Source organism: Heterocephalus glaber, unplaced genomic scaffold, assembly GCF_053883595.1.
Source record: "Heterocephalus glaber isolate CG9 unplaced genomic scaffold, H.glaber_assembly_v1.0 deba00000281, whole genome shotgun sequence".
In the NCBI taxonomy this organism is placed as follows: domain Eukaryota; kingdom Metazoa; phylum Chordata; class Mammalia; order Rodentia; family Bathyergidae; genus Heterocephalus; species Heterocephalus glaber.
Genome location: NW_028258139.1, coordinates 20,391,272 through 20,418,123, shown reverse-complemented (window position 1 = coordinate 20,418,123; position 26,852 = coordinate 20,391,272). Strand labels below are relative to the sequence as shown.

Genomic DNA, 26,852 nt, shown 5'->3' with positions numbered 1-26,852 from the left:
CCTGGCAAGAAAAGACAGGGTAAGACAATGGGAGATTAGAATCAACCTGAGACAGATAGAAAGCACAGCTTGAGATTTCCTCTGCCTCCCACCCCAAGTCCCTCAACTCTACAGGCCCTGACCTCCCCTTTCATCCTCTTCAGTTTCCCTGCTTTAAATCCATGGACTTTTTGATGCACATTATTGCTGATGATCATCTTTGATCTCATAGTCCTTCAAGGTAGTTATGAAACCCACTGAAGACCTCTCTCTATTGGGTTAAGTCAAGCCAATTCCCTTTGCTTGTCCTTAGGGCTTTGGTTTTATTAGAAAAATTAATGAAAAATATAGGGTTTTTTTAAAATGCAAATGTCCTCTTCCCTGGGCCTCTGACTTTTTGGGCTTTGAGGTTTTACTGTCATCTCTAATGTGCAAGGTCTGCCTGAGGGGATGCCAGGGGACTTCACTGAATGAGTCAGGGAACGTGAGGGACATCTCAGCTCTGCGCAAGGCACTGGGAATGTGAATTTTCCATAGTCCTCTCAAGGTCTCTGAAAGGTAGGTATTACTTTCCTCAGGTTGCAGGGAAACACATCCAGGCCCAGGCAGGTTCATGTAACTCGCTCAAGGTCACACAGCTCGGAAGAGGCAGAGCAGGGTTCTGGATTCACGTCTGTCTCATGAGGCAGGTGTCATGACACCCTACGGCTTCCCATCATTCATCCAACAAAGGCTAATATATCTGCCAGCTGCTTCTGCCAAGAGTGCAACAAATTTGGGCCAAACAACCATCCAACAGTAACCACAATGACAGTGAACACGCCTGGGCACTGCAGCACATTTTACTTTACTTTTCGGAAAAGGCTAACCCAAACTACCTTCATCCTGGATCCTCCCAACTCTGAAGAAGAGCACATCTGTAATCTGTAATGATAAATTCATTTTATATGATGACAGCTATTGGGTTAGCAGGAGAATGGATTTTGTATTTAGTCTTTTAAAAAATAGCTTGATAATTTCTGGAGATGGTTATGGGCTCTGCAGGGGGAACCTGTTTAAAACATTTTGGACAATAAAGAGCAGAGGCCTAGGGGTCAGGGAAACTTTAGAGCTGTTTGACCTTGGATAAATTACTAACCCCTTCGAGATTCTAAAATTCTATGACTTGTAAAGTGATTATAAAAACCTCGTACCATTCATACTCAACACCCTGACTTGTGAGGCAAAGAAAGTATAGCAAAGCTCAGGCCAGGAAAGTAACAAAAACCCCATAGGTACCTACCTTTTCTCTTTCCCCATACCCTTGAAATAAAAGTAAAGAAAAGAAAATCACATACTCCTGCAGAAGAAAAACAGGAGAGATGCTAACATAAGAGGAGAGATGACCAGTGTCTAAACTTGACAAGCATGACAACCATTGCTCCCCTCCTGGGATGCCATCTCACCGCACAAGTCAGGCCACTGTCTCCATGCTCTGGAAGAAGACCAGCTCATTATGCAGATGGCGCTTTGAACTCAACACACCAGGAAAAACAGGGGAGCAAATAAAAGAGCCAAACTCTCTCACCTCTTCTACTGGGGACCCCACAAAGAGACAGAACAGCTCCAAAGGAAATGCCTATGGGTGCTGGCTTCTTCCATTCCCCCAAGAAGCTGCAAGGACACTGCTGGTCATTTAACGATGACTGAAGTCACTGTTGGCAAACCCTGCCCAGAACCAGGATATCCCTCATGGCATTTTAATGACTTTCTCTTACATATACTCAGACACAAAAGAATTAGTAATGGAAGAAAACCTCCAGCAAGAAAGACCAAAAATGGGGGGGAGTCATTAACCCTGGGGCCAAGGCTCCATTGTAGAGCACATGTTTAGCTTGCATGAGGCCCTGAGTTCCATCCCAGCACCCTCAACCCCAGAAAGGAAAACCAACTCAGCAGAAATAGAACCAATGAAAGAGATCAAAAGCCTTAAAATAACAATTATTAATATTCTTCCCAACAAACAAACAAACAAACAACAAAAACAAAAGTGCATCCATGAAACAGGAATGGAATAGAAAGCTATAAAACTTTTAAAAAATCTGAAAACATGGAAAGGCTGTAAGTTAAAAATGTAAGGGCAGGAATAAGTCATTAAAAAGATTAGAAGGGAGAAATTTATATAGTTTAACAAAAAAGATAATATAGACAGAAAATAGAAGAAGAAATGCTAGGAAATTGGAAGATCAACCCAGGAAGCCCAATATCTGACTGAAAGCCAGAAAAGGGGAGATAAAATATTTTTTAAAAATTCAGTGTTTCTTCTTCCAGGAAGATAACGTGTATGTGTTTCCTCTGTTGCCTTCACTAGGAACAACTAAAAGGCATGGGGGTTGCATATAAGGTAAATGTACGACTCTGGAAGGTAGAAAGGAGGATGTGGACCAGCTGAGGACCCAGGAGCAAGGACACAGTGGTGAGTTCTCTGAGTTTTTCTTTGCCCTCATCTATCGCAGACTTGGAGTTGAAGAAGCTGGCAACTCCAGAAATGCCAGTAAATGTGGACAATAAATCCAACAAAAGTCTGCTCTCTGTAGCTAAGGGATCAAATGAGCCTAGAAAGACAGAAAACTTTCAGCCAATAAAATGCTGCATTCAAGCTGCATTGGTCAGCTTTTCCATTCCTGGGACAAAATGCTTGACATCTGTAAGTTGAAGAGTATTTTATTTTGCCTCATAGTTTGAGTCCATTCATGGATGACTCCCAGCAGAGAAATCATGGTGGAAGGATGAGGTGAAGGACAGCTACTCAACTCTTGGGGGCCAGGAAGCAGAGAAGGTGGGAAAGAACCAGAAAGACAAAGGTACCAGGGGCCAGATATAGTCTCTAAGGTCAACCCCATAATCCATTTCCTCCAAGGAGGCCTCACCTCCTAAGACTCCATTCAGCTATGAACTCCACAATCTGTGAACCCATTGATGAGGTCAGGGCCCTCAAAATCCAGGTCAAGTTTAATCCAGTCAAGTTTGCAATCAATATTAACCAGCACACCAGCCAAACACCACAGAAAAAAGCTATGATCCCTCCACACCCATGCCCAAAAAGGCTTAGTGTGGAGCCCATCCTCATGAATCTGTAAGGGATACTGTACCTGTCCAGCTGGGGTGGTATCAATGAAAGCTAAGTAGGGTGCCCAGACTTTCATCTGTGATGGCCAGTAGCACACTCCCTCCTTGTCCCTCATAATGCCAGTGGAGCCCAGATAGGGAGCCCACACACTTCTTTCAGTCAACAGCAAAGGCTTCCTCTTTCTCCCCGTGGTGCTGCTGTCAGAGGAGGCCCAGTAGAAAGTGAAGATATTCACAATTGCCTTACAATAAAGAGGAAATCCCTATAGCAGTGTCAGTAGAGATCATGATCAGGGATGGCTGGACCCCATGCCTAACTAGCAGTAAGAAAGAGTCCCCACCCTGGGTGCCAAGAGAGGGTGCCTCAGCTATCTGGGCATCTAACTATACTTGGAAGTCATAGGATGGCAGTCTACTTTGTCTCCCGCCAGAGCAGTGTCCAAAATCCCAATTAAAATACAAGGTTCAAATATGATCCAAAGTCTTAAACGTAATGTGAGAATCTACTGGGTTCAATGAAAATCAGTCATCACACCAACAACCAAGAAAATTGCAAACTGGGAAAAATATAGAAAAGATATTTGAACAACATAATGAGGACATGACAGGTGTTAGAATGATCTGATGAAGATATATAGTGGCCATGATAAAAGTTTCAGCAAACAATTACAAACATTCTTATAATGAATGAAAAGACGAAAAGTCTCAGCAGATTTTTAAAAATTATGGAAGATATAATGGAAAATCAAATGGAAATTTGGAAATTTGAAAATTGAGGAAATACAATAAGCAAGATAAGCAGCTCTGTGACATGAAAGCAGAATGGAAGGGACAGAGGAAAGAGTCAATGCCCTAGAAAATAGAGCCATAGAGATTACTCAATCTGAACTGCATGGAAGGAATAAGCTGCTGGGAAAACAGAGCTGTCTCAGAGAACCGTATATATAACAAAAGATATAACATTTGTGTTACCTCAGTATGAGGAGAAGAGGAAGCACATTGGACTGAAAAAGTACTTCAAGAAATTGTGTCTATCAACTTCCCTATTTGGTGAAAGACATAAACCTACAGATTCAAGAATATAGGTAAACTTAAAATAGGAATAAACCCAAAGAAATCCTCACTAAGACACAGCACAATTAAACTCTAAAATTTATAGACAAAGAAACACACCTTGAAAGCAGGCAGAGAAAAAAATGACACCTTACCCACAGTAGAAAACAATTTATGTAACAGTAGATCTCTCACCAGAAACCAAGGTGGCCAGAAAGAAGTAGCAAGTTTTCAAAAAGAATTAAAGAATGTTATTAATCCCAAATACACCGTTGGATAAACTACAGTACATTGATAACATAAATTACTTAGTCAAAAATAAAAAGGGACAAACTGACACACAAAACAACCTAACTAAATTGCCAGAGAATCATGCTGAATGGAAAAGCCATTTCCAAAAGTTTATATATTATATAATTCTGTTTATATAACATTCTTGCAAAAAAACAAACTTACAAAAATGAAGAACAGATTAATGGTTACTGGGAGTAAAGTTAATAGAAAACTAAGTAAATTCCTAAGACCCAAAGCAAAAGTAACAAAATTGATAACACCTTGGGAAAATAAAAAAGCTACACATTTGAAAAAATAACCTGCATGCTTTGTTCATGACTTGGTTCAGTCATGAACATACACACATAATCGTAAAACAACACTGAATACTGATTTATTTAAAAAATTGTAACAAAAATATAATGGGGAAAAAGGTAGAAGAAATTGAGATGTTGCATAGGGTCAATATAAGAGAGTTAACTCTCATTTTACACAATAGATGTAGATAACATCCAGAATCAAGAATCACAGCATAAGCATTTGGGGCAAAAAATCTAATATGGGGGTGGGGAAGTGAATTCAGAACACATAGCTGAAAAGTTAAAATTATCTACTTTTGAGAATAGAGACAAAAGGGGCAGTCAACTTCGGATTTGATTGTAAATCTTTTATTAACTTTGACTTTTAAAGCCGTGAACATCCTTTACATTGATTAAAGAAACAAAACAATTAGACCTTTTGAAAGGAATAACTTGAATACAGTTTTCTTCCATCCAGTTACTCACTATGTGGAGATAGCCACATTCACCCATCTGGGAAGATTTTAGCAGATACAGGCAAGCCTTCCAGTGAGTCCCTTAGCACCTTCCCTTAACCATCGGTACTGTAACAACCAGGGTAGCATTACTGGATCCTGAAGCAGCTGGTGCCAGCCAAGGGCAGCAGAGGAACATGGCAGCCATGCTCTGGAGAGTCGGTGAAGCTGTTTTGTGTATCGGTAGTTTGTTCCTTGTCTTGTCCCTCCTTTCTGCCCCCAGAGGGTCTGCAGCTGTGGTAACAGAACTGATACAAGTACCACCTCCAAGATCCTGTTTTACTCTTTTATGGCTTGCTGAGGGCTGAGTGATTGAAAAAACAAGTATGTTAAAACGCAGCCGCCAGCACAGTCCTAACAACAAAGAACAGGAGAAGAAATCAGCCCCCCACAGATAGCTTTTCAATTGGATCAAAGGAAGAGTCATTTATTGCTGTCCCTGCTCTGGTCCAGGCTAAAATCCCTGGTTTACCCCATGCTATTCTAATTTGAAGTTTTCTGCCAATAGGTAGATAACACTTTATGTCTCATGGAGCTGTAAGCTCCCAAAGCAGCAGCTGCCTGTTCTGCACAGAAGCAAAGAACATCGCCAGTTTTAGGTGAAGAAAGGGAGATTTAAATTCATTCATCCATGTAATAAAAAATGTAATAGGTGACAACTGGGGGGCAGGGCACTCGCCAGGGCACTGAGACGCAGAGGTAAAAGTTAGGATCCTTGTTGTCCAGAGTTCAAAGTGTTGTAGGTAGAGATTGAAGTTGAAAAGCAAAACAGTACAGAGGTAGAGATGCACAGGTTGTCAACTGAGTACCAGCGAGGTGCTGGCCCGTTAATTCATTCACTCATTCATTCATCCATTCAGGGTGTTTATTTGGAACTCAGGGCTAAGCACTGCCTGTGGAGATACTCCTGGGAATAAGCTGAATTTAGTCCTTGCCTTCATGAAATTTGGAGTCATGCACTGGAATCATCTGGGGATAGAGTAGGGGTAAAGCTCCTGATGCCAGGTCATCCCCAACCCCATTACAACTTAGGGAAAAGGAGGTGTCTACAATTAGAACTGTCTAACCTCCCCCAGTGACAACAATGCACAGGCAAGTTTGGGCCCCACTGGTCCCAAGGAACAGCCCAGCCCAACAGGAGCTAAGTGGGTACTATCATATGCTGATGAGTTTGACCAGGGAATGCATCTGGTGCAGGGGTGGAGTTAAGGGAGGGAGGGTCTACATCAGCCAGACTGGCCAGAGGAGGCTTCTCCCAGGAGAAGAATTTGGCTCCTGAAAGGTGAGGATCTAGAAAGAGCATTCAAAGAACAGAGAAGAAAAATCATTCATGTTGAAACTCAGGACCAGGCTCCTGAGTCTTAAAGTGACCTTCACCCTGGTGACCAGAGGTGGCATGTGGCAGTGGCAACCAGGAGAGCATGAACCTGCTGTGAGATAAAGAATTGGGGCCCAAATTTAAGACAGACCATGCCACTCATGAGGGGATGCTTTCTCTCCCCCTTGGCATCTCCAGTTCTCACTCTCCCTCCTTCAGCTCCCTGCTCAGTCTCCAGATACCAGTGGAAAGGAGCTTTGGAAAACGCCAATACAAACATGCCTGTCCCTTGTAGGCAAATAAAGAAATACAAAACAAACACACCCTTCAGTGACCTCCTATACTATAGATAAGATTCACACTCTGTCCCTGGCCAACAAGCCTGCGTGGGCTGGCATATCTGTCTCTCTCTTGAATATAAAAGCATCATTAAAATGTTTGAAATGGTATTGAAAATGTCAGTGGGGCATAGTGGCCCATGCCTATAATCCCAGCACAATGGGGGCTGAGGCTGAGACAGAAGGATTGCAGGTTCGAGTCCAGCCTGGACAGCTTAACAACTTAGAGAGACCAAATAAATAAAAATTAAAAAAGGGATGGGGATTTAGCTCAGTGGGAAGTACTGGGGAGAAACAGAGAAAAGAGAAAAAGTCAAACACTAACAACAGCAAAAAAGCCCCATATTCCCACCCATAAAAGCCATTAAAATGTGGAGTTCATTGTTTCCAGTTGCTTTATTAATGCTGAAAATTTGACTCTCCTATTTGCATTGTTAGTTCTCATTGGTCAAAATGTCTGAAATTTTAACCCCAGTGTTTCATGAAACACCATAAGCATTTCATTCTGTTCAACCAATTACTAATATTTACATGATTCCTATTACTGTCCAGGAACTGTCTTAATGGGTATTACATATATCATCTCCTCCTGCAAAAGTCAAGCTGCTTACATTTTGGAGTGAAAGAAGCCAAGGATCAGGGACATTTAGCAAGATAGCCAAGGTGACAAAGAGCAGAAGTGGCAGAGCCATGTTTGGAAGTCTGTGTGCAGGAGACCCCCAGGGCTCAGTCTCCCAGCACCCGCCCTGTATCAGCTCTTTGTATCACACATCTTGGGTAGAATGTGTAGGAAACCAGTGGTGGCAGAATTCCAGAGAGTGGCCCCACCAGGGTTCCCTACCTGGCCAACAGTCCTTTCTGTCCTTCTACCACTCCTTGGTGAATTCCATAAAGGAGTCTCATTTAAGACCCCCCTTTTTGTTCTACAAAAAAAAAATTACAGCTCAATGAAAGATAGGTACAGCTTCTGATTGAACCTGATGCTTGCAGGATTATTTTATATCTGAGAGTTATTCTTGAAAGTTTAACTATAGAAAAGGATTATTTTGGATTCCTCATATCCTACACAGTGCCTTTGATGAGTCTACATTACTTGCAGGTGTCTGCGGTTCCTGATCTTTAAAATATATGTGGCCCTTCCCCACTGTCATGCATGGAATAAGGGGTAAAGTCACCTGGAAGCAAAAATACTTGTTCTGGGTATTCTGAAGTTGTTTGTGCTTAGTCTCGCGTGACCTTGATGTGGCTCATTAGTTAGCCCTTTTTTTGGTTGAAAGTGACAGAAAAACCAAACTAAAAATCCTTAAGTCAGGAGAAAAAAGTGTTAACTCCCATAACAGTAAAGTTCAAGGGGTACTTTCAGGCACAGCTGGATCCTGCATCTCTGATGATACACTGTATTCCTATCGGTCCTCTTTGTTCTGCCCTCTTCCACGTGTTGGCTCCAACTCAGAAGATGGAAAGGTGATTTAAGTCTTCCCAGCCCAGAGTGCAACAGAAAAGAGAGAAGAGGGATTTTAGGGCCTTTCTGAACTCTTGCTCTCTGATGGTAATAACTGCATGTTATAAGAGGATAGCTGTTTCCGTGAGTCACAGCCCTGGTATTTTGGGAAAGCATTAGAGTTCACTCTAAGCTGTGGCCAAGGCATTTCCCATCAAATGTTCAGGACTTTCCAGATGTGGCTGGGATCATTCAATATGAGACCTCAAGTAGCTTTCAAATTTGATCTTCTCCCTCTGAGAGGGTTGGGGAGAAGGGAGGAAGTGGCGAAAGGGAATGGGAGAGAGAGAGAAAGAGAAAGAGAGTGAACATTTTCTGTGGCCAGGCTGCACCAGCTCCCTGACACATGTCCTTTTGTTCCAGCTTTCTAGTGACCTTGCTGGAGGATCACCACCATTTCTACTTTATGACTGAGGAAGCTTGCTCATCCATGAGGGAGAAGAGCCTGGGTTTAGACTCAGATCTGTCGACCCTGGATGGAGCCTGGGTTCTGCATGGCTACTGTCCTGCTTAAGCGAGATGCCTCTTGGAAGAGGAGACTCAGGCAACTTCTAAATCCTGAGCACAGCTTTCAGAGAAGCTGGTCAAAGGTTGGCTGAGCAGGTAATTTACTCTGCAAACTGGGGAGACCAAAATGGGTGCGTTGATATGTTTGCAGCGCAGCAGGCACTCTCTGGGACTCTCCTGAACCAAACAGGGCTGCGGGTTGTTCTGCCCGAAGGCACGTGGGATGGCCATAGGAAGATGCCCTCAGTTCCTCTTTCCAGATGGGAAAGTGGAGGCTCCATCGTGGCTGGGGAGAATTCTTGTCCATGCCTCTAGGACATCCAAGTTCATGCTCTCTTTCCCACCCAACTTCTTGCCTTCTGAAGCCCTTAGAGTTCACTTCCCTAAAGAACAGCTCTTCACTGGGGCTGAGGGCTGAGTAGGCATTGCCAACAGCACTGCTCCTGTGGCAGCATGTCGGGGACATCATCTTCTCAAGTCTGTTTGTTCCCAGAGACATCCTGTCCTCGCTCCTCCATATGGAGGCTCATCTGCGCCCAGCCCTGGGACCAGGCGGAGGAGAGGCGCTTTCTTGTGCCAAGCACAGGGAGCTCAATGGTCCCAGGCTGCTTGTTCCTATCTGACTGCCCTGCATCTGTTCCTTTCCCCAGTCCATGTGTTCATCTGCTTGGTTAGTATTTTGCTATTAGCTGCTCTAATTCACCACACTTTTCTGGAGAAATAGCTCTGGGCTGGTAGCTCTGCCCAGTGTCGAGACTGAGAGAAGAGTAAGCCACAAGAGTCCCAGTCATCAGGCACTGCACAGAAGACTGCAGGAGGCAGGCAACACCCAGCATCCGTTTGAGGAGTGTGGGGAGCTCAAGGAAGGGGTGATCATTGCCACTTGATCATTAGGGTCAGTGGCATCTTCTTGGAGGAAGAGGTAGCAGTTCTGGGTACTTACAGCCATTTATTCTGCTATCGCCTCTGCCAATAATTGTACTTCAATACATGTGTGTCTGCTGAGACCTGACGACTCAGTGGAGTGGTTCCCCAATATTTAGGGTCTTCTACTGCAGCCTCTGTGTCAGGCCCTAGGTAAATGAGGAGTAAATGAGTCCGGATGGAACTTAAGAGTCTCTCAAACTTGTGTCTGCAATTGCGCTGAGCATAATAACCACCTGGGGAATTATTAACATCACAGATTTTAAAATTTCAATTCAACACCTGGATCACTCACTAAATCAGGGGGAGAGAAGCCTCAGAATCCTTGTTGTTATGAAGCAGCCTGGTGAATTCGAGTAGAGTAAACCTTCTGAAGCATTGCTTTCATTGATGTGCGGTGGCCTCCAGAGTTGTGAAGTCAAAGGGTAAGATTGGACTTTGCAGGTGGAGATATATTTTAAAATTCCCAGAAGTCTGAAATGACAGAGGTGGGTTCTGGGAGAGGAAAATGACTCAATGACTAGGTAATAGGGTATCCAGGATTGGGGCCAGCAGGGGATAGTGGCTCATACCTTTAATACCAGCACTCGTGGAGACCAAGGCAGGAATATCCCAAGTTTGAGCACAGCATGGGCAACTTGGCAACTTAGCCAGAGTTCGTCTCAAAAAAAAAAAAAAAAAAGAACTGGAGATGGAATAGCTCAGTGGAAAGGCCCTGGGTTCAATCCTCAATACAAGAAAAAAAAAAGGCTCTAAGATAGATAGACACTGAATGTTGATTGTAGGGATAGACAAGTTCTGTGTTTGTTTTACAGGCACTGGGAAATGTAGAAGATATTTTAAGGAGCCACTTTAAAAAAATTCCCCATAAAGCTATCCAAGCTGGGGGCCTGTGACATATTCTAACCTTTTATAAGCTTCAGAGTCTTTGTGATTGGAATTTTCTTCCCTTTGGAATTTTAAGAAACTGATGAGGTAAAGTGGTAAACGATGGCTTCCCTGTTTGCAGTGGCACCTCTGGCCCCACCCTGGCATCTCAAGATGGAAGTGGGCACGGACAGCAATCCAGCCTTCAGGCTCCAGGGACCCAGCAGCACAGGTGCTGCTCAGGGCTCTGTGTGAAGGAGATGGAATAAAGAAAGAATAAAAGCTGGGGAAACTGCACTGATCCCATATTTGTCTCTATAGATGAGGCTCAGCCTTCAGAGCAACCTTGGGCTCAATGGTAACAAGCATTCAGAATCATAGCAACCTCAGGTAAAGAGATTCGCTCACATTCTGCTGGGCGCAGCCCCCACCTTTGTATCACTTCCTCATGTTCCTTCCTCTCCTGCCCTTGCACACGCCAGGGCCTGGACTGAGCAGCAGGAGCTCTCCAGCTTCTGGAGCTGCTAGACGGTGAACATCGCCGCTGCCACGTGGCCTCTGGAAGCCCTACTGTTCCCAGCCTTTGTCCCTTCTTCATGGCAGACATTCCCAGCTCCTTTTCTCCCCTGGCAGCTGGGCGCTGGGTTCTGGGAACTGCACCCTCCATTACAGGGTTGGCTTTGCTCACTAATGAATGAGTTGGGCAGGTGCCTAGAAGTCTATTAAAGTTGTTTATTTATTAATTTTTTTCTCTCTCCATTGCCTAAAGATTCCAACAAGATCACATATGACTCAGTGGTGGCCTCTCAGTGACTCAGCCTAGGGGGAAAGCCTGGAGGGGGATGCTTAGGAGATACGCCTCTTTATGTTTCCTTGAGGCCCAGGGGCTCCGGAAATGGGTCTGGCAATGATATCTGGGAGGTGAGAGGGAGGGGCTGTTACCCCTATGCAATCAACCTGCAGTCCTGGAAAAAGACCCACGACAAACAAAGGAACTCTGGAACTTGTGAGGACAGCACCTTCCTTCACAGCACTGTAGCAGATGCTGACATGTCCCATGTGGGTGCCCAGGATCCTCCAGGTCATGTTGTATCCTCACACCAGCCAGGACCTGCCACTCTTCTTTGGAGAACAGCCCTGGGAGTCTCTTTGCCTCCCTGTGGTAAGGAGAGTGCGAGGATTTGGAGATGTAGGTGTCCCTAATCTGAGACTGACAGCTTCCTTATCTTAGAGTGGGTGGGACAATTCTGCATCCACTTCACTAGGATGTTGCCTGGAATGGCAACCTGGCTTTGTTCCTTTGCTTCCTTCCTTAGTTTCTCCTGAGAGCTCATCTAGGAGTTGTCTCTAGCACACAGGTTCTCATCTCAGGATCTGTCCAGTGGAACAGACACACCCAAGCATACAGACCCACCTACACACAGGGAAAAGTGTCAGAAGAGGTGGCATCATAGCCAAGTTCTGGGGAATGACTAATGTCACCAAGAAGGAAAACTAGAGAAAAAGTTATAGTTGAACTTTTGGAATTCCCACATCTTAAGTTCCGCCTTCTCAAAGTCAAAACCAGGTTCTGCCGTTCAGGATTCCCTTGAAGCCTGGCCCTGGGCATGTCACTTAGGTGTGGGCAATCTCATAGCTCCAGGTCAAGCTGGCTCCTTCTGGAGTGCTGAGAGAGAGGATCTGCCCCTTGTCTCCCTCTTAGCTTCTGGGGGATACCAGCAGTCTTTGGTTTATAGAGGCAGCCCTCCAGTTTCTGTTTCCCTCTTCCTGAGGTGTTCTTTCCTGGGGACTCTTCACATAGCCTTCTTATAAAGACTTCAGCCATTGGACTGAAGGCTACATTAGGGTGGCATGACCTCAACTTAGTCACATCTGCGATGATCCAGATAAGGTCACATTCACAGGAACCCTGGGGCAAGATTTTAATATATGTTGGGGTTAGGAGACATGATTCAATGGGTAACATTCTGAAATGAAGGGATGTGGTCTCTGCTCTTCCCCTCTAACTGTGCTCTGTGAAGTCATTTTATCACACCCAACCCAAACAAGTCAAGAGTCTCCTTCCCAGGGCTTAGCCTGCAGCCTTTCCTGCATCTATTCCATGCTCCATGCAGCCACCTGTTCAAACTTCCAAAAAGGCACATGTGACCATGAAGCCTTCTGCTCCAAACTCCATGGCTCTCAGAATAAAATTCTGAAGCATCAGCATGAAATTCAAACATGACCAGGCTTCAAGCCTGCTTCCTCCCTAAAGCCCTGGGTCAGGCTTGTTTGTTATTGGATTTGTTTTTGTTCTCTCCCATTCCCATTTACAGACACCTTCCCATACCTTCCCCCAGGGATTCCCCTCCATCTGTGATACTTTCCTCATCCTCCTGCCCTCCTTCTCTAACCCCAAACAAATCAAAGCATAATTTGTGCATTTCCTAATCTCCTGCGCCTATATGCATTGCTGATAGAGCTCACATAGCTGCGCACCCTGACAATTGTTGCCTGTCTACAGCAAAGCTGAGCTTCTTACTTGCAGGGCCAGAGTCCCACCTGCTCTGAACTCCTGGTCCAAGCACTTGATGCATAACAGACACTGAAGATGTCTGGAGGCTGGCTGGCTAGATGGTTAGATTGATGGATAGGTGGATGGATGGGTGGCCAGATGGGTGGGTGGATGGATGGATGGGTGGGTGGGTGAGTGGGTAGATGGATGAACGTATGTATGAGGGGACCTCTGACCAGTTTTTATGGTAGTTTTTTTACTAACATAATCCAGCTGTGAATATCAGGAACTTTGACCCCCACAAAAAACTTGAATATGCAGCAGAGATTCTGACCTATACTGTGCAATGTTGATGTACTCTGTTATTTCTTTCATTATTTTACCCCACCTGTAATTATTACCCAGAGATCCAATAGTAAAAATGAATTCACATCTCTAAAATACACAAGGCAACATTCTCTTGCAGTTCTGAAAGAGAAAGGTTGGGTCTGAAGTTCCAGTCCTTTTGAGCTCACGCAGAAAAGCATGAAGAGGCCCCACAAGCCAGGGAGATTTGGAGGCTCTAAGGGTGCATCCATGAGGAGTTCTGCAAACCTCTGAGGATGAGTGATGCACCTTGAGCACTCTTCACACCTCACAGAGTTAATTGATTCCAAGTCTAAGGAGCCTCAGGAGGCTAATTGCTGGCAAGAGCTATGCTTGCTTCCAGCTTCAGGTCCCATAAGTAAGGAGAAATATGCATGAGTGAGAGCATTCACAGGAGAACTAATGGGTGCTCCGAGGGGAGGAAGGGCAATTAGGGGACCAAACAGTCATTAGTAAAAGGCTTGGAATGAAGCTCAGGCAAGGCCAAGGAGCCCAGGAGAATACAGATGTGCCTTCCAGGCCCCCTGTGCCAGGAGCAGAGGCCACCGACAAGGCCTAGGAGGGGAAATTGGAGTACTTCAGGAGCAAGGGCTTGTCAACCTCACAAATCCCCCTGGACACCTCCAAGAGAGAATAATTCAAATTAAAATTGCATTTCTGCCTATGAACATTATTTCTATCTAGTGTTCTTCCTCCTTCTCCTCCGCCAAGAGGTAACTTTGATTTTGGTTTCTCCAAGGGGGCATTCAGAGATGCTTTTAGACATCATCCCTCTGGAAAAGCTGAGAGGCATCACTGGAGCACCCTGGCCAGAGTCACACAGCCAGGATGTGGCCAGATGGTGACAAGGAACACACGTTTTGTTGGCTAGTGAAATCCTTTCTAACTTACTATGAATTAGCTAGTCCTTCTCAGAATGATCTGTCCCAGACAGGAATATACCTCTTTAAAAGTGTTGTCTTGAAATATAATATACAAACAGGAAAATGCACATCATGTGTGTGCATGTTCGATGTGTTTTTGCAACTTGAATACACCTGTGTAACCAACACCCAGGTCAGGGAACTGATCAGAAGCCCCCATGGGTTTGAACCCAAGGGAGGCCATTGTTCTCATTTCTAACAGTGTGCTGCTTTCTTCTGATTTTGTTTTCCTCTGGTAGTTTCTGGCCTTTTTCATTCACTGCCATGTTTGTGAGTCTTCCATGTTCTTGTACGTGGTTGTACGATGTTCATACTCATCCCTGCTATTATGTGAAAATGCCACATTGAATTCATTTTACATTGAAGAGCCTTTGTGTTGTTTCTAGTTCAGAGCTATTTCTGACAGTGTGGCTATGAACAATGTAATATTTTTTTGGTAAAGATGTTGTTCTAAGGTGGTGCATACTTAGGCATGGAACTTCTAGGTCATGGAGTGTGAGTATATTTACCTTCATCAGATAACAACAACAGGCAGATTTCTGAAGCAGTGGGACTAATATAGTTCCACCAGCAAGGTGTGAACATTCCTACTGCCTGACTACCCCCTCTACTTGCTATTTCAGATAGTTTTAGTTTTGGTCATTATTGTAGTTGGTAGTGGTAATGCATTGTAATTCAATCTCCTAAACACTAATGAAGCTGTGGACATTTTATACGTTTCTTAAATCCATGGTCAGTCTTAGCACAGGCTGTTATAACAAGATGACTGGGAGGCTTAAGAACTATTAGTTCTCACTGTTCTGGAATCTGAGATGTCCAAGATCAATGTGCTGATAGATTTGGAGCCTGGTGAGGGATTGAGTCCTGACCTGCAGATAGTTTCATTTCTTCCTTGGCATGTCCTCACATTAAGAGGGTGGGGGAGGCAGCCTATTTCTATTTGTTCTTTTTAGGATGTCAATGTCACTGTGAGGACTCTGCCCTCCAGTCCTTAGCTAAACTTAATTGCCTCTGGAAGTTTGCACTTCCTAGTACTATCACATTGGGATTAGGGCTTCAGCATATAGAATTTGTGGAGGAGGCAAGGACTCAGATCCTACATTTGGAAAGAGTCTTTTCTACCCTCTTATGGTAACAAAATCTTGACTGTAATGGTCAGTGGGAATCTGCTTGATCCAGCTGTCAATCCATTTGTAGGAATTCTTTAACACAGGAATGTAAAGCATGAAATAATTCACTAAACCTGTATCAAAACAAAATTCATCCAATTTCATCAATTTGCTAGCATTTGTTTAGCCTTTACCCTAAGTGCTGTGTGAGGCTTTTGATTTTAAACCATCCTGGAAGAAGGTCTTGGGCATTTGTCAAACAATGAAATCAAGCAAGTATCCATGCCTATGTGCACACACAACTGTGTGTTCACATTCAGTACACACCCTCCTGGCTCCGTCCCAGTACTGGCCTCCTTTCCTCCCCATACTACTGCCCCAGCCCCAAAGGCAGGGAGGTTAGTTCAACCCATGGGCAGACCTGGCCAAGGAAAAAGTTTCCTTCCGGACTCCCTCAGCATCTCTCCCTCAGGTGCTCAGCACCTATTTGCTAAGAGCCATCTAGTACCACACCCTGTCCCACGCACAGGACACAGCTTTTGGAGAAGTCCCACCTTCACCAAGTATAGAGTCTGTGTCGTTGTAAACTGTAGGAAAACCAGAAAGTGTCAAGAATGACGGCGAAAACCAAGCTACAGCACAACACATCCGAGTTTTCTGTGAAATATTAAACGTGTCAACAGAGAATGCCCCAGCAAAGCTAGATTCATGCTTATTTTCAAGGTTTGGTGGGTGGTTCAGCTCCGCTCTCCTCCACCCCCTGTCCTGCTAAGCTAGGGCTCCATTGTGCTGGGGAAATAAAGACAGTGACTTCAAACTTCACACCTTTTTGTCACAGAAGCGAAGTAAGTACTGGAGTGAAATACTGTTTAAAACTGAAGCTGTGTTTGCAGAAAGACATGCTTCAAGAACAAGAAGTGACTGATGATAGAGGTGGGATCTGAATGATCTATGAGAATACGGGATGCAATTATTTATGAAGTGCTTGAGAACCTTGCTTCCCTAATGAAAGATACAAAGAGGAAACTCAGACAGCCCATCTTCAATGTAAGATGATATCACATACTCCTAATCAAGTTCTACAAAATAGCTCAGTTTCACTTTGCAAGAGCTATAGGAATTCAGAGGAGGAGACCTTAGCCTACCTGGGGGTAGGGGTGGCAGTGGAGGCCAGTTCTATCCTGGGACCTACCTTTGGTATAAATCCTTGAAAGTAGATTCTCACAAGTTCCTTTTGAACACCGTGCATTTGTAATTAGAAGAAAAAAAGTTCTGAATCAGTCAGTCTTCTAGTCACTGTCTTGTAGCTGGACACAATACTTGACACCCACAATTTAAAGGAGAACAGGTTTATTTGGGCTCACAGTTTCTGAAGTTTCAGTCCATAGTCAGATGGCTTCAAGGCAGAAAGACATGGTGGAGGAAAGCTGCTCATGTCTTGGTGGCCAGGAAGCAGAGAGAGCAGGGAGGAGCCAGGGAGGAGATACACCCTTCCAGGCCAGTCCTCCAGTGACCTACCTATCCCCATCAAGCTCCAATTCCTAACCCCCCCTTCAGCTCTAAGGACAGTATGATCCAATCACCTCCCAAAACCCTCAGCTTGGACTGCATGAGCGCTTTGGGGGTCATTCCTGATCTAAATCGCAACAGTCAGTTTCTTTCTTGACTTTCTAATTGAGACATTTCATTAAATGAGTCTTAGCCTAGTTCCAGGCTTAAGCTTATATAGCATCAGTAAAACCTGATCATGTCATATCTTCTGGCTTTTGTTAGCATCAGTCCCAGCCACTCTCAAAGACCATTCATGACTCCATGTTGCTCAAAAGCATGAAGTCCTATCTCTTTATGGTTTCATTTGAGGCCCCCCTAAGCCTGGCCTCCATTCTCCTCCTATTCTCACTATCCCTCACATGAGCTGGAGACACAGCAGACAGAGACTTCTTATCACCCTGGTTGGGAATCTATGCCACGACATGGGCCCCTCTCCTCTATGAAGCAGCCTCCTGGCACCCTGCATTTCTTGCTCTGCCTAATTTGGGGTCTTGTGCATTGTTCCTCTGGGTTTCAACTTGACTACAGACTCCACATGGGCCCTGATAAAATGCCTGCCCCAGCCTCCAACAGGGCACTCAGCTGGAAAAGCCAAGAGCACTGTAAAACCAGAGCCACCTGGCCCTAATTTGATGTTTGACCATGAGAAAGCTCTTTAATAATCAGAGCCTGTATTTCTTCCTCCATAACAAGCACATGATAACATTGGAAGCATTCCTGTGAGTGTTAGGTAAGATATCCAAAGTTTTTACTATGGTGCCCCAAGTTATGAGTATTAACAAGTGCCCATGGCCTTCTTCAAAAGACCTTCACATAAAAAATGGGCACTATCCTGGGATGCAGCCATTTACTAAAAGTAGTATCCTAAATAAATATGCTATTCTCAACTTATTATTTTTGATTTGTAAAGAGGAAAAAAGTACTAGTAGAGAAAATGGATGTGGGTGTACAATGCTGCAAAATTTTAAACAAAGATGAAGCTCAGAGCAAGAAGAAGGAGGAAGCCCTTCGGGATCTGATGAGAGAGGACTGGAAATGAAGCTGGGCACTGGCGGAGCAGAAATCGACCCCTCGCTTTTCTTCCAGCTGGAGTCAGTGGAAATGTCTCCTTGCAGACAAACCCAGGAGCAAGACAGTACTTTGAAGAGTTTTCAGAAAGTGCTCACCTGCTATGAGGTGGGGCGAAGCAGCCAGTGGAGAGCACATCAAAACCCATGACTGTTTGCTGTGCCGGGCAGCCAGGGATCTCAGTCTTGCTGGATAAGTTTTGATCATCCAAACGCAAGAACTCTGCCATTTTGCTAGCTCAGGAAAAGAAACTGAGGAGAAAGAGCAGTCCTTGAAAGCTAAAGATGAGGCTGTGCTCCGGAGGGGCCACCTGGGGCAAAACTGGGAAAGAGGGTGACTTTCACAGGCTTCCTCCTTCCCCACTTGTAGAAAAAGTCAGAGCAGACCTGAGGTTGAGACCCTACAGAAACCAACTGGTGCAGTGGATGTGGGAAGCTGCAATGTCCAGAAACACCTCCCTTGCTTTGGAGTTCTGTTGCTGGAACTCATGCTCTCCAGTACCTGGTGCTTTATGGCTCACTGAATGAGTGTGTTTGCTTATCCCAAGCTGCACACCATAAGGAGTTCTGAGTGCTTACCAGGACATACTATGAGCTTAGGCATCAAGAGAAATTAAAAAGATCCCCATGGAAGTCAAGCAAGAAGATCACAGACAGGTAAAAATAATGCTATTATGAAAGGCATCAGAGTCTATCTAAGTGAAGTAATGGATCTAAAATTTGTCTCTTGGCTGAAAAAAGAAAATAAAAGCAGTCACTTATGTAACTCTTACTATCAGGGAGAAAAATGTATTTTAGCAGAATAAAAACCCTTTGAAATCCTGCAGAAGATAACAATAATAATAACAGCAATGCTAACCTCTTACGAATCTAACCACAACTTAGACATTATTTTAAGTGTGTTGCCTGCATCATCTCATTTAATCCCACAACACAGTGTAGTGCTAGAGAGTCAACTGGCACCTGGAACCAGTGTCCCCTCCTTTTTGAAATGCAGAGGTTGGGACTCAGAAACGGCATGATCCACATGCTCTTGCATATGGGCTTCTAGCTGGGGAAAACGTCCCACTAGTGAGATACCCTGTGGTTTCACGAGGAAGGAAGAAGGGAGGTTACAGACTGTTCCTGTGTGCTAGTTGCCTCACTCTCCAGTGGGCGTGGATTTGGGGACACAGTGTCCAGCTGCAATTGTGGCAGGGACTGCTACCAGATTAACTTTCCAAATACCGGCTGCTATGGCTTGGATAAATGTTTCCAAAAGGCTACGTGCTAAAGGCTTGTCAGCCTGGGCGGCCATGGGCAGGGGTGGAACCTCCAGGAGGAAAGCCCTAGTAGGAGGAAGTGAGGTCACTGGGGAGTGTGACCTTGAAGGGGACATTGGGGCCCACCCCCTTGCTTGGTCTCTTTTGTTTCCTGGCTACCAGGAAGCGAGTAACCTCTACTGACTCACACTCCCATCTTGATATATGCAGTGTGATCAAAATATATGGTGAATGTTTCAATTAAAAATATGGTTACAGTAGAAGACATAGTGCCATTAATCCCCCTCACAATATCTGCCTTCCTTCCAACACATGTATCCCATCATTCTTGCCACTTGCTGAGACAGTTCTGGAAGTCCTATTTTGTGAGTGTCTTTATGAAGTGTGATAAAACATACAGTGAGTGCTGCTGCCAAGTGCCACCACGTGTCATGATTGTACAAACATGACAATGTGTCCGCACTGACTTTATTCAGTGGCACTGTGGAACTTTTGGTTCTTCCTCAAAGTCAAAATGACCATGAAAAGTAAATATTTTGAATGGATTCAGGACATCAAGGCAGCCACAACTGCAACTGAAAATACTCATGAAAGAGGACTTCCAGAACTGATTCAGAAAGTTAGAAGAATGATGGGAAAAGTGTGTTCCAAGTGAGGGGACATATTAGGAGGGGATTAGTGGCAATGTATCTTTCACTGTAATAAAATTCTAAAATTTAAACATTAATCATATTTTTCAATCACAGTTCTTACTGCCAAGCCACAGGTCCAAAAGTGACAGAAGGACTATGGAGAGATACTTGTGAAACTGTGGGGAAAAATAAACTTTTCCTCCTTTATGGCTGATTGTTCTGTTTTGTCACAGCAATACAAAACTAAGCTGTTGCAATAACACTGCTGGTGGCTTCCTAATCCCTGAACCACAGCTGTGGTACTTAGTCAGGCAATGACCATATGATGCTTCACTTTTCTGATCTGGTAGAGGTTGTGGCTCCCAGGAAGCCAGCCCTATTTTCTTTCTTCCTTGGAGTTGCTCCTGCAAGTCCAGCCTTGGTGGACTTGGTGTGTTCCCTCCGTCATTTCCACAGCTGGTTTGGTTACCTGCTCCTAACACTGGATCATTTTCCACTTAGAACACATGGAACTTTATTCTCTTTTACCAAACTTTAACCCAGGCATCTTTACACAAAGTCACAAAGCTAACAAACAGCCAAGTTAACACTCAAGCTTGGTTGTTTGATGCCTCAGTCTCCTAACTCCTTAACTTTGTTTAATGGAGAATTTCTTAGACAAACTGATTCCAGAAAGCATTCCAGTGTGACACCGATTAATTGACCTGGGTGCTAATTTTCAGGTAGAACCCTCAAGTCTGTATTTTCAGATACTTTCTATGCATTCTGGCCGGGTGGGACCTGGCTAAGGTGATGATAGGAGAGGGAAGGGAGGGTTCTTCAAACTGGATTCTGAAACAGTATTTGGCTTAGAATAAGGGAGGATAAGCAGCCTAGGCAGCAGTGCTTGGCAGACCTGGAAGTACAGAGCCTGAGGTCAGAGGAGTCCATGTTGGAGGCAGGACTTTCAGTGGGCCTTGGGGATGGATAATTACGTGCTGTGCCTTAATTTCTGTAGTGCTAAAATAATCAACAGTATCTTTTACTCCCCTGGTGTTTTGTATAGAGATGATATTCACCATGGTTTGGTCAGAATTCTTCCTGATGTGAGCTGATGAAGTCCAATGCAGAAAAGCTCAAGCAAAAAATACACATACTTGACTTTCAGCCTCTACCGACCTCCTCATCCTTCCTGCTAACGTAGGATCAGCACCATCAAAGTATTGACTCCAAACGCTCCCTATTTTCAAGGCAGTTTTATTTCAGGGGCTGTCTGTTTAGATTAGAATCGATTGAGTTCACCCAATTGGTTTCCCTAACTTTGAATTTTAGAGTGAAGGAATGGGAGTCTTCCTAGAATCTCTCCAGGAAGCATCTGGACACACTGTGCAGACCGCTCCCATTCTCCCCAGAATTACTTGCCAAGAGCAGGCCAGGCTTTCCTAACCAAGCACACCCCAGCAATTCGTGGTGGGAGGCACATTGTGGGCTCCTCCATGAAGAGGCTGGAGGCGGTACAGAGGGAGGTTGGGGGCATTTGGCAAAAGAAGCAGAAGTGCTGGGGAAAGGGATAGAGAAGCCCACTTCCCAAACCGCATCCTATGACTTCGTTGCTGCGATGAGCAAATGTAAAAAGCGTTCTGTGGGTAACAGGCATTCGTAGGAGGCTGGTGTGTCTTCCGTCTGACCTTCTAGCGGCTGCTTCCCATGAGCCTTGCCTGGCTTATGCAGATCTCACCTTCCACTGTCCAAGTGGGAGTCATGGTAATTATGTGTATGTTAACTGCTTCAGAGGACGCAAAGCTTGACCCTGACTCCAGGAGCCATTAAAATGGCGGCTCCCTCTGGGAAACCCACCATACAGCTGCCTCATGGAGCTTCAGGCTGCTGACAGGCAGTGGCAGGAGGGAGCGGACCCCCAGGGTGCCACGGAGAGCAGGATGCCTGATTACCCGTGAAACTGGAACGTGTGCCAGGACACCGGAAACAAGGGAAAGAAAAATGTCAGGGTGTCAGTGGGGCTGGGGCGGTGGGAGCACAGTCCTATGAGGGAAGAGGCCTGAGCTGGCTCCATCCCAAGCCACTGCTGTGACCTTGGACAAGTCCTTCTGCCCCATTGGCCTGGATTTCTCTGTAAATCATGGAGGTGATCACATGAGCTACATAGTGCTCTTCATCTCCAGGGAGAGTCCAGGAAATGGTAGCTCTGTTCTGGAAGCTTTATGAACAGTTTCTTCTGGACCTGGGCAAGATCCTGAAAGCCTGTCATCCACCTGTTTTGTAAGGAAGCTCAGAGAAAGCATAGCTGTGCTAGGATCACACAGGCTCTGTCTCCATCCCCCATGCCCTCCTGCAGTGTCCACTTCCTGTACCAGCCCCTGGTGAAGACCCCTCCACAGTGTCAAGGAGCAGCCCCACAAGATTAACCAGAATGGCAAGACCGTGGTAATGATTTGTAGACTCCTTTCTTGGTTATTTAGGGGCCATGCAGAAGGAGAAGAGAGAGCTGAAGGAAGGAGGGAAGGAAGGGCACAAAGTAGAAGAAGGAAGATAAGGAGAAGACGATTATGATGACAAGGATTACTTTTGGTGTTTCAGCCTATAGCTGGAGAAAAGACACACCTAAGTCTGTTCCTAAATCTGGGAGGGCTGAGGCTGCAGAATTGTGGGCTATCATTGTTACACCAGCTGTGCCCCCTCCAGGTGTTCCTGCCCTGCTCTAGATGCCTCCCAGGACTCTCCACATCTTCTCCTGTAACTTCTGATGTACTTAACTGCTTCTTCACCCAAATGTTGGATGACACAAGGACAAAGTAGAAATGGTGATCCCAGCACTCTGGGAGTCTGAGGCAGGAGGATTACAAATTCAAGCCTAGTCTGGGCCACTTAGTGACTTAGTGAGAGCCTATATTAAAAATTTTAAAAGAGGGGTTGGTAGTATAGTTCAGTGCAAAGGTCCTAGGTTTAATCCCCAGTAGAAAAAAACAAGACAGAGTTTTAGAATCTTAAAAAGTTGTCGCTGCCTCTCCTGCTTGGGGTTCCCAGGGCTTCCTCGACATGGCCCTGGGCAGCTTCTTTACTTCTGAAGGTAGGCTGACCACTTCTTCTGCTACACCTTGGGGCCTGTGAATATGTTAAGTTGGATGATTACAGGGAGTTAGCTTGCAGATGGACATTTGTTTGACAATCAGCTTTCAGGTAGGGAAACTATTCTGCACTATTTGGACGGGTGCACTGTCCTCTCAAGATTTATCAAAAGTGGGAAAAGTAGATCACAGTGACAGTGTGAGGAGAACTTGCCCACCGCTGTTGCCTGAAGAGGACAAGAGATGAGGAATGTGAATGCCCCTGGAAGCTGGAAAGGTTAAGGAAGCAGATTCTACCTTAGCATCCAGAAGGAACTTAGCCCATCAAAACCTTAATTTTGCCCAGAGAGACCCATTTCAGACTTTTCATAATGGAGGTGTGAGATAACTGTATTGGTCCCTTTGTGCTGCTATCGCAAATTACCCAAGGCTAGGTGATTCACAAATGACAGAAATCAATTCTTTCAATAGGACTAGAGGTCCCATTTGACCCAGCTATTCCTCTGCTGGGTATCTTCCCAAAAGAATTAAAAGAATCATACCACAGTGATATATGCTCACCCATATTTATAGTGGCACATTTTGTAATAGCTAAAGCTTGGAAACAGCCCAAGTGCCCATCAATTGGAAACTGGATAAATAAGAAGTGGGTTTTTATAAAATGGAATACTACTCAGCCATAAAGAATGAGAAACTAGAGACACTTATAGCTAAATGGATGCATATTGAGGCCATACTCTAAAGTGAAATAAATAGGACACACATGTGTAAATACTGAATAGTTTCTCTAGTCTGAGAAACTGAAAGTGTAAATAAGGATTAAAAGGTATAATAGATAATGTAAAATAGGAAGAAAAGGTCCAAAGGGGTAGGAGAATTGGGAGGGTAAGGGGAAACGAAAGAAGGAAAAGGAAAAAATGGAAACAAAGTCTGCGTAAATAGGGAAGGGTGGAGGGGGTGAAGGGCGCACAGGTAATGGGGAAAAAAATAAGAACCAAGGTACATCATATACAGGTACAAGCACCCAATGATAAATGTAAATGTATTGTATACCTAAAATGTACCAATATAACAATTTAAGAAAAAAAAGAAAGAAAAAAACAAATCAGTTCTTTCACCAGTTGTGGAAGCTGGAAAATCCAGGATGAACATGCTGGCCTTTGGGATCTGATGAGGACCTTCTTGCTGGGTCCTCATACGGTGGGAAAGACAGAAGCACAAAGGGCCCCAGCATTTTAAAAAAATTAATTTTATTGGTACATTTTAGGTTTGTAATATAATGACATTCATCATTGGAAATTTGCACCTTTACATAATCTCTCTTGGTTCTTATTTTTCCCCCTTCCCCTGCCCTCCCTTCAACCCCTCCATCCCTCCCTATTTACAAAGACCTTGTTTTCATTATTTCATTTTCTCATATTAATTCCATTCCCTTCTTTCCTTTCCCCTATGCCTTCCACTTCTCCTTCCTCTTTGCACCTTTTCTTCCTGTTTCACATTATCTATTATACCTTTTAGTCCTTATTTACATTTTCAGTTTCTCACACTAGAGAAACTATTCGGTATTTACATGTGTGTCCTATTTATTTCACTTAAGAGTGTTGCCTCAATGTGCATCCATTTAGCAATAAATGTCTCTAATTTCTCATTTCTAATGGCTGAGCAGTACTCCATTTTATTAAAAAAACACATTTTCTTATCCAGTCACTAGCTGATGGGCATTTGGGCTGTTTCTAAGTTTTAGCTATCACAAACTGTGCTGCTATGAACATGAGCGCACATATATCACTGTGGTATGATTCTTTTAATTCTTTGGGGAAGATACCCAGCAGGGGAATAGCTGGGTCAAAGGGGACTTTCAGTCCTAGTTCTTTGAGGTATCTCCATACTGATTTCCACAGTGGTTGCACCAGTCTACACTCCCACCAGCAGTGGAGCAGAGTTCCTCTTTCACCGCAGCCCCACTAGCATTTGTTATTGGTTGATTTCATGATAGTAGCCATTCTTTCTGGGGAGAAGTAGAATCTCAGCATTGTTTTCATTTGCAACTCTCAAATGACCAGTGATGTTGAACATTTTTCATATGTTTTTTTGCTATTTCTATTACTTTGAGTAATGTCTGTTCATTTCAGATGCCCATTTTTAGATTAGGTCTTTAAATTTGGGAGGTCTGATTTTTTAAAGTTCTTTATAGATTCAAGATAGTAGACCTTTATCAGAGGAACAGCAGGTGAAAATTTTTTCCCACATTGTGGGTTGTCTCTTCACACTGCTGGTGGCTTCTCTTGCTATGCAGAAGCTTTTTAGTAAGAAGAGATCCCACTTGTTGATTGTTTGTGCTAGTTCACAGGCAACTGAGGTTTTGTTCATAAAATCTTTTCCTACACTAATGTCTTCAAGAGTTCTACCCAACCTCTTTTCCAGCCGGTTCAGGGTTTCCATTTTAATACTTAGATCTTTAATCCATTTTGATTTTAGTTTAGTGCATGGTGAGAGATACAGGTCTAGTATTAATCTTTGGCAAGTTGAAACCAAATTTCTCCAGCACCATTTATTAAAGTGGCTATCTTTCCTCCAGTGAGGGTGTTTGGCTCCTTTGTCAAAGATGAGGTGTCTGAGTGTATCTGGAGTTGTTTCTGCACCTTCTAATCTGTTCCACTGATCCTCAGGTCTATTTCTTTGCCAGTACCATGTTGTTTTTATCACAGTAGCTTTGTAGTATAGTTTCAAGTTGGGGGGTGTGATACCCCCTGCCATGTCTGTGTTGCCTGGAATTGCTTTTGCTGTTTTAGGTCTCTTCTTGTTCCAAATGAATTTTTGGATTGTTTTCTCAAGGTCTGTGAAGTATGCTGCTGGAATTTCAATTGCAACTGCATTGAATCTATATAGGAGTTTTGGAAGAATGGTCATTTTCACTGTTTTGATTCTTCCTACTCAGGAGCAAGGGATTTCTTTCCATTTTCTGATATTGTCTTCAATCTCTCTTTTCAGAGTGCTATAGTTTTCAGAAAAGAGGTCTTTGATTTCTTTTGTTAGGTTGATTCCTAGGTATTTCAGTTTCTTGGATGCTATTGTGAAAGCAATCGTTTACCCTATTTCTGTCTCAGTGAGTCCGCTGTTCGTCTAGAGGAAAGCTGTTGATTTTTGTGTTTTGCCCTTGTAACCAGCTACTTTACTGAATTTGGTTATTAATTCTAGAAGACTTTTGGTGGAATTCTTGGGGTCTTCTGTATAGAGTATCATGTCATCTGCAAATAATGACAATTTGACTTCTTCATTTCCCATCTTTAATCCTTTTATTTCTTTCTCTTGTCTCATTGCTGTGCCTAATGTTTCCAAACCTATATTGAACAGGAGTGGTGGTAGTGGAATCCTTGTTTACTTCCTGATTTTAGTGTGAGAGATTTCAGTTTTTGTGTATTTAGTATAATATTGGCTGTTGGTTTTTCATAGATGGCTTTTATCAGATTGAGGTAGCGACCGTGTATTGCAATTTTTATAGGGTTATTATCATAAATGCATATTGGATTGAGTCAAATGCTTTTGCTGCATCTATTGAGATGATCATATGGTTTTTGTCCTTGGCTCTATTGATATAGTGTATTACATTGATTGATTTGCGTATGTTGAACCATCCCTGCATCCCTGGGATAAATCCCAGTTTGTCAGGGTGTATGATCTTCTTGATGATCTTCTGCATT

At 44.0% G+C, this 26,852-nt stretch overlaps 1 long non-coding RNA gene across 1 annotated transcript in view; it reads left to right on the top strand.

The window, feature by feature from the left end:
• The window catches only part of LOC147830245 (uncharacterized), a 229,923-nt gene that overhangs the window by 139,024 nt on the left and 64,047 nt on the right, over positions 1-26,852 (top strand). The window contains exons 2-3 of the long non-coding RNA XR_015441277.1: positions 2,330-2,434; positions 8,748-8,987. This is a non-coding gene — a long non-coding RNA (uncharacterized LOC147830245). The remainder of the gene's footprint in view (positions 1-2,329; positions 2,435-8,747; positions 8,988-26,852) is intronic.